This window comes from Sarcophilus harrisii, chromosome 3 (assembly GCF_902635505.1).
Source record: "Sarcophilus harrisii chromosome 3, mSarHar1.11, whole genome shotgun sequence".
NCBI lineage: Eukaryota > Metazoa > Chordata > Mammalia > Dasyuromorphia > Dasyuridae > Sarcophilus > Sarcophilus harrisii.
Window position 1 is genome coordinate 483585692 of NC_045428.1, and position 6748 is coordinate 483592439.

The 6748-nt window shown below is 38.0% G+C and overlaps 1 long non-coding RNA gene across 1 annotated transcript; it reads right to left on the reverse strand.

Moving 5' to 3' along the window:
• Window positions 1-2404: 2404 nt before the first annotated feature.
• Window positions 2405-6739, reverse strand: LOC116422507. Its single transcript, XR_004233204.1, has 2 exons — window positions 6427-6739; window positions 2405-3211 (listed from the first exon to the last, which is right to left on the reverse strand). It is a non-coding gene; the product is annotated as an uncharacterized LOC116422507 (long non-coding RNA).
• Between the last annotated feature and the right edge of the window lie 9 nt (window positions 6740-6748).

Below are 6748 nucleotides of genomic sequence, written 5' to 3' on the forward strand. Positions count from 1 at the left end.
CACAAACATTCGTGCACATACAGATCCCTTTCCCTTCTTTATGATCTCTTTGGGATATAAGCCCAGTAGTAACACTGCTGGATCAAAGGGTATGCACAGTTTGATAACTTTTTGAGCATAGTTCCAAATTGCTCTCCAGAATGGTTGGATGTATTCACAGTTCCACCAACAATGTATTAGTGTCCCTGTTTTCCCATATCCCCTCCAACATTCCGCATTATCTTTCCCTGTCATTCTAGCCAGTCTGACAGATGTGTAGTGCTATCTCAGAGTTGTCTTAATTTGCATTTCTCTGATTAATAATGACTTGGAGCATCTTTTCATATGTCTAGAAATAGTTTCAATTTCTTCATCTGAGAATTGTCTGTTCATATCCTTTTGTTCATATCAATTGGAGAATGGCTTGATTTCTTATAAATTAGAGTCAATTCTCTATATATTTTGGAAATGAGTCCTTTATCAGAACCTTTGACTGTAAAAATATTTTCCCAGTCTATTGCTTTCCTTCTAATCTTGTCTGCATTAGTTTTGTTTGTATAAAAACTTTTCAGTTTGATATAATCAAAATTTTCTATTTTGTGATCAGTAATGATCTCTAGTTCTTCTTTGGTCATAAATTCCTTCCTCTTCCACAGGTCTGAGAGGTAAACTATCCTGTGTTCCTCTAATTTATTTATAATCTCATTCTTTATGTTTAGGTCATGAACCCATTTTGACCTTATCTTGGTGTACAGTGTTAAGTGTGGGTCAATGCCTAGTTTCTGCCATATTAGTTTCCAGTTTTCCCAGCAAATTTTGTCAAACAGTAAGTTCTTATCCCAAAAGCTGAAGTCTCTGGGTTTGTCAAACACTAGATTGCTATAGTTATTGATTGTTTTGTCCTTTGAACCTAACCCATTCCACTGATCAACTAATCTATTCCTTAGCCAATACCAAATGGTTTTGGTAACTGCTGCTCTATAATATAATTTTAGATCCATGTATATTCTGAGACTTTTGATTATAGACTAGGCATAACAGACTCCTTTGCTCCTAAGAGAATGATTAAACTCTCCTTTATTATACAAGGATATGCAAGGATGGACAGTATATATTGTGGAAATGGATCGTCATCTTGCAAGCCTTCAACAATAGCAAACAGATGTCATGGAATTTTTAAACAATTGAAGGAATGAGGAATGATATTCTTTTCTTTTAACTAAAGCAGAAGGGAAGCTAAATTCCTATAATTAAGAAATGTTTGTTGTTTGAGTTCACCTGCAAGATTAGAGTGGATTAGACTCTATGTTTTCCACACACATCCCTCAAAGATAACAGATTTCCTTGAGGCAAGAACAGAAAAATCATTAGCAGGAAAACTGAACTTCTAAACTTAACTCATATGCAAAGAGAAAAATGTGGCTTGAGCAATAATACAGAATGGGACAGTAATAAATAATAGGATCAATTACAGAATATAATCAACTATAAAATAATACAAAATCAGTTTAATTTATTTAACTTCAATAAGACTTTACTATGACACAGAGGGTATGGAGACAAATGGCACAGAAAGCACAGTGATAAATAGCATAGTAGAAAAAGTACAGAGACAAATGGTACAAAAAAAGGGCTAATAAAGAGGTAGAAGGCATGGTGACAGGAATAGGGTGATAAAATAAGGGAGGCAGCGTGGGGTAAAGAATGGGAAGTAAGGGAAGCACATAGAGTAATTTATCTAACCACAGATTGAAATTAGGAGCATTGAGCACCATGAAATCAGATGGAGATGAAAGAGGGCTCAAGATTGGGGTCAGGATTTGGGGGTCTCATAAGATTTTGGTGGGGTATAGATTCTCATCCATGTCACCTTGAGGTCAGTTTATTAACATATTTACATCGTCTCAAAATTATCAATTACATTTGGTGTTTCTTTTAGTCTTATTTCAGATGTCTGAAGCTTATTTGAGATTTATATATCATAGGAACAAAAGGCCCTGATTTAGGTAATAGTCTCAGGGTGTGATTTTTGGATAATATATGATACGGTTTATAATTATGGTCCTTCATTATTTTGAATAGCTTAGAAGTGACTTTTTGGTTCATCTCATTGTTGAGGATGGCCAGGTCCATCAGAATTGGTCATCATATAATATTGTTGTTGAAGTATATAATGATCTCTTGGCCCCGCTGAGCTTATTTTCTAAGGAAGCCATTTAACAACACATACAATACCAGCACTTTTTTGTGATAGTAAAGAAATGGAAACAAAGTACCTATTGATCCGGATACAGCCAAACAAAATGTGATACATTCATATAATAGGAATATTATTGTACTATAAGAAATTGTATATGATGAATATAGCAAAGAATGTAAACATCACCTTTATATTTGAAAGTCTTTCTTCTGATACATGGTAAAATTTGTTTCTTGTCAATGGAATTTATTAAATTTAACCATTACATGTCTTGGAGTTTTCAGGCTCAAGGTTTTGTTTTGTTTTTTTGTTTTTTTCACTAGAGTAGACCCATGGATTCTTTCAGGTGGTACTTTCTTTTCAGTGTTAAAATGTCCTTGGAAGTTTTCTTATATTATATCTTGCATTGTGGTGTTCAGGATTTTTTTGTTTTTTATTTTTGGCATTCTTTGGAGAGACCTGTAATCTTTAGTGTTTTGTTTCTACAGAAATCTTGCTTTTTTGCTTTTCTTCTTTCAGATTATCTTTCACTTCCATGCATTTGCATTCCCAATCACTTATCTTCTCTTTTGTTTCTTTGATGCAACTTGCCACTGTGGATTCAAGTTTTTCTATTTTGCCAATTATTTTAGCTGTGCAAATTATAAATACTGCTTTCAAAATGCTTATTTTGTCATTCACAAACATCTTATTGTGGTTCCATGCTCTTTTGGCAATCCATACAGTTCTCTGTCTAATCAAATATTGATTGCTTCCCATATACCAATTAGTAGAAGACAAAATCTTAGGCCATATGGACAGAATGATTTAAAACTGAATTCATGATTGCCCATTTTTTACATTTTCTCAGTTCTCTCTTTCTCCTTCAATGTCTGAGACTTCTGACAAGCCAAGTCAGGGGTTTGGGCTCCTCCTTTGGCCTGTAGTTGTCTTCTCTGATGCAGAAACTTCTTTTATTAATAATCCTGTTCACTCTTTGTACCTAGAACCACCAGACCTCTCAAATTCATAAGGCTGCCAATGTTTGATCATCTACTCAGAAAAGAAAATACAAAGTGAAAAAAGCAGCCAGGAACCCATGCACAAGCTTACTTAGGGGGATGTGTAATTTACAATGAACACAATGCACACAATGAACAAAGTAGGAACTTAATTGGTTACTTCTTGATTAAAAAAAAGAGAATCAAATTCTGATTAATTGTAATGATCATTCATATAATGAAATATACTTCTCAGCTACGTTCATATTTTGAGATGGCTTTGCTTGCCTATTTTCCCTTTTTTACAAAACAGAGTTCAGCCTAGTGGTAGGTGTATATAAAAAAATTATTGCATAAAAACAAAAGGCATCATCACCAACAAAAAAAGAATCATATAACATAGAAGAGATATCAAGAGATAAGGATGAGTTTCTAAAAGAAAGGAGGTAGTACACAATAGGGTAGTGCCTTAGTACAATTTTAAGATATTATTAAAGGACAATTTGTGAAACTTTGGAAAAGGAAGATGTTATTCTAAAGAACTCACATGTAGAAAAGCATAATGAAATGAGCCCTGGATATGTAATCAGAAGACATATTCTGCTTCAGTTATTTACTATTAATATTATGTGGGAGGAGAAGGAGCATGGGCAGGGTCCATGGAGAAAGAAGAAAAATGAGGAAGGACCTGAGGAGGAGATAGGAAGAGACCAAGGAGGGAACAAGGAGGAGTCAGGTAGAGTCTACCTGACTGACCAGGTCGAGTCTACCTGACTGATCAGGTCTCATACTTGTCTTAAGATATGCTAATCAAGACAGTCTCAAAATTTGGCTCATCTCTATGTAACAATGGAGACAGGAGGTGATGGAGTGTGGGATGGCAATTTGTAGTTTGAAATATGAGGCACAAGGCACAAGGTACATGTGAAGAATTCGCTGTTGTGCCCTGCTTTCTAGAGCCCCCAAATTGTGGTGACAAAATGTACCATGCTGAGGCCAGACTCCTGAGGATGGTGGAAATATGGAGTCCATTTATTCCCAGTTTTTTCACCATCATACCCTTATATCACCCTCATACCCTTATATAACCAAAGCAACACTATGAATGGGCTAAGTATATACTGTGCACCTGGGACCACATAAACAACTTGCTATTGTAAGTAGATTGCCACCTGGTATCATTCTTTGCCATCTGGTATCACTTAGCTTCAATCACAACACAGGTTATCACCACTCCCTGACTTCTCAGAAAGGCCCAGAGCCCTTAGAGGAAACAGGGAGCTGAACCATACATTGTTAGCAGGTTTCCTCAGGGCTAAAGGATCTTATACCTCACCCAGAGTTCCCCCACTATCTGTGGCCCTCTACAATACACAAAGGCATTCCCTCTGCCAATGTATTTACAAGAAGTTACAGACAAAATGAAGAAGTAAAATAGACAACAGAAGTCATAAATATTCTGGGAAAAGCAATAGAAAGAATATCATAGTTAGCCAAGAAAGGAATTTTTAACAATTTATAATGGAAAACAAGTTCTCTAATGGAACTCACAATTAAGCAGGAGAAAGGGAATATGCTATTAGCTGGCAGGCAAAATCCATATACTTTAGCAGACTAACTTGGGTTAATCCTAAAAGGGATTTAGCACCCTAAAATAGGTAGCTATAACAAGGAGAAAAACACCATGAAGCAAAGGGGGTAAGGGTGAGAAGAAAGACACTATGAAGCAGGATGCATGGTGGGCTAAAAGGGATTTTAACAAAGATGGAGTAGTCCATGGGCACATTTAGAGGGGAAATTTAATGGGGAGGGAGGGTTGACATCATAACTTGTCTTTCTGATTAGATACAGTAAGGTGGGATTTCCAAAGACCTTTACCTGGGTAGGACTGTAAAGCTGAGCCCCATCCATGCCCTTCCCTGCTTGCTTCAGAGAGTATTATAATTATTATATAATTATAAACTATGTATAATTTTATATTTAAACATAATATAAATATAATATTTGATATGTATTATGTATATACTTATACATAAAGTATATAATTATAAGAGAGTATTATAATCTTGCCAGGGCTTCAGTCTTTCTCTGCTAAAAGCAATCCAGTTGCCCAGGACCACATCAGATGGATTAGGGTTACTGACAATGGAGGCCGGATGGGCTGATTATAATTCTGGCTCTACATCAATTCAATCCCTGTACACAACAATCCCATACCTATATCTATGTCTTTGTATATGTGTGCGTATATCTGTGCACAATATACATATATATGTATATGTATATGTCTGTATCTGTACATGTTTTCTCCCCCAACAGAATATGGAGTTTCTTGAGAACAAGCACTTTAATTCTGTATTCTGTAATACCTAGCATGATGCCTGGCACATAGAAGGTATTGAATAAATGCTTTTCAATGTGGTTGATTGGTTGACTTAAGGACGGCATGGTTAGAAATCAGCTCATATGAAAAAAGACCTAAGGGTTTTTAATTGTTTAGCAAATTCGATATAAGTAAGCACAGGTATGGAGCAGATAAAAAAAGCTAATGAGATAATAGGAAGCATTTAGTAGAGTTATCATGTACAGAATAAAGGAAGTACCTACTCCATCGCACTCTCCTTTTCTAGCTCGCTCTATCGAATTCTGGGCACTGCATTTTACAAAGAATCTCTACTACCTGGAGCACACTCAGAGAACAGTGAATAGGGTGGTCAGGGGATCAAAAACCTTTCCATATTAGGATCAGTTGAAAGACCTGGAATAAACATAGTTTAAAGAGCACTCGATATTTGATCGCAAAACCTCTTTCGGTTTTGGAAGAGGATGTAGATGTATTCTTCTTGACCCCAGCTCTTTCTCTCTTTTACCAGAAACCTCTGGTGAGAAAGATCTCAAGTGAGAAGAAAGGAAGCAAATTGGGTCGAGAAAATATGAAAAAAAAAAAAAAAAAGGGGGGGGGGGGGACGAAATGAAGCCAGAGCTAAAACATGAGTTGAGCATGCTTGCTCAGGGATTTATGCAGCATCTTCGGGCTTTGTTTGATGTACCTTGGTCCAAATTCCCCGAAGATTCTAAGTTCCACGAGGGCACAGTGTGTCCTGAGGAAACCTAGGCTGAGAGAGGACAAATGACAGGCCAGGAGCCTAGTGCCTAGTTAGTGTCTGTGGTAGAATTCGAACTGAGGGCTTCACGTCAAGGGTTCTAGCTCCTGCGCGAATTTCCCCTTCTCAATACCAGCCCAGCAAAGGAGGGCCCGGAACAAACCTTAGTCAAATTCAGCTGGGTTGAGCCGCTCCCCATAGCCAAGGCCTCCCAGAAGCCTTACTTTCCATTGGCTGGGATCTTCCTGGAGCGGCCTCCGTTGCCTTTTTCCTCTTTGGTTGTCTCTGCTGTCACTCTCCTCCCGCCATCCAATTCCCCGCCTCGGGCTCCTCCCGCTTCTCTCTTCCCGAAAGGGAATGCCTGGCCTCTCGGATGGCGCGAGGTGAGCAGTCTGTCTCGCCCGAGGCGTTTCCCGTGCCGGCTCACCCTCTCCACGTTGCGCCCCGCCCCCGCCCCGCCCTCGCCCCCGCCCCGCCCCCGCCCC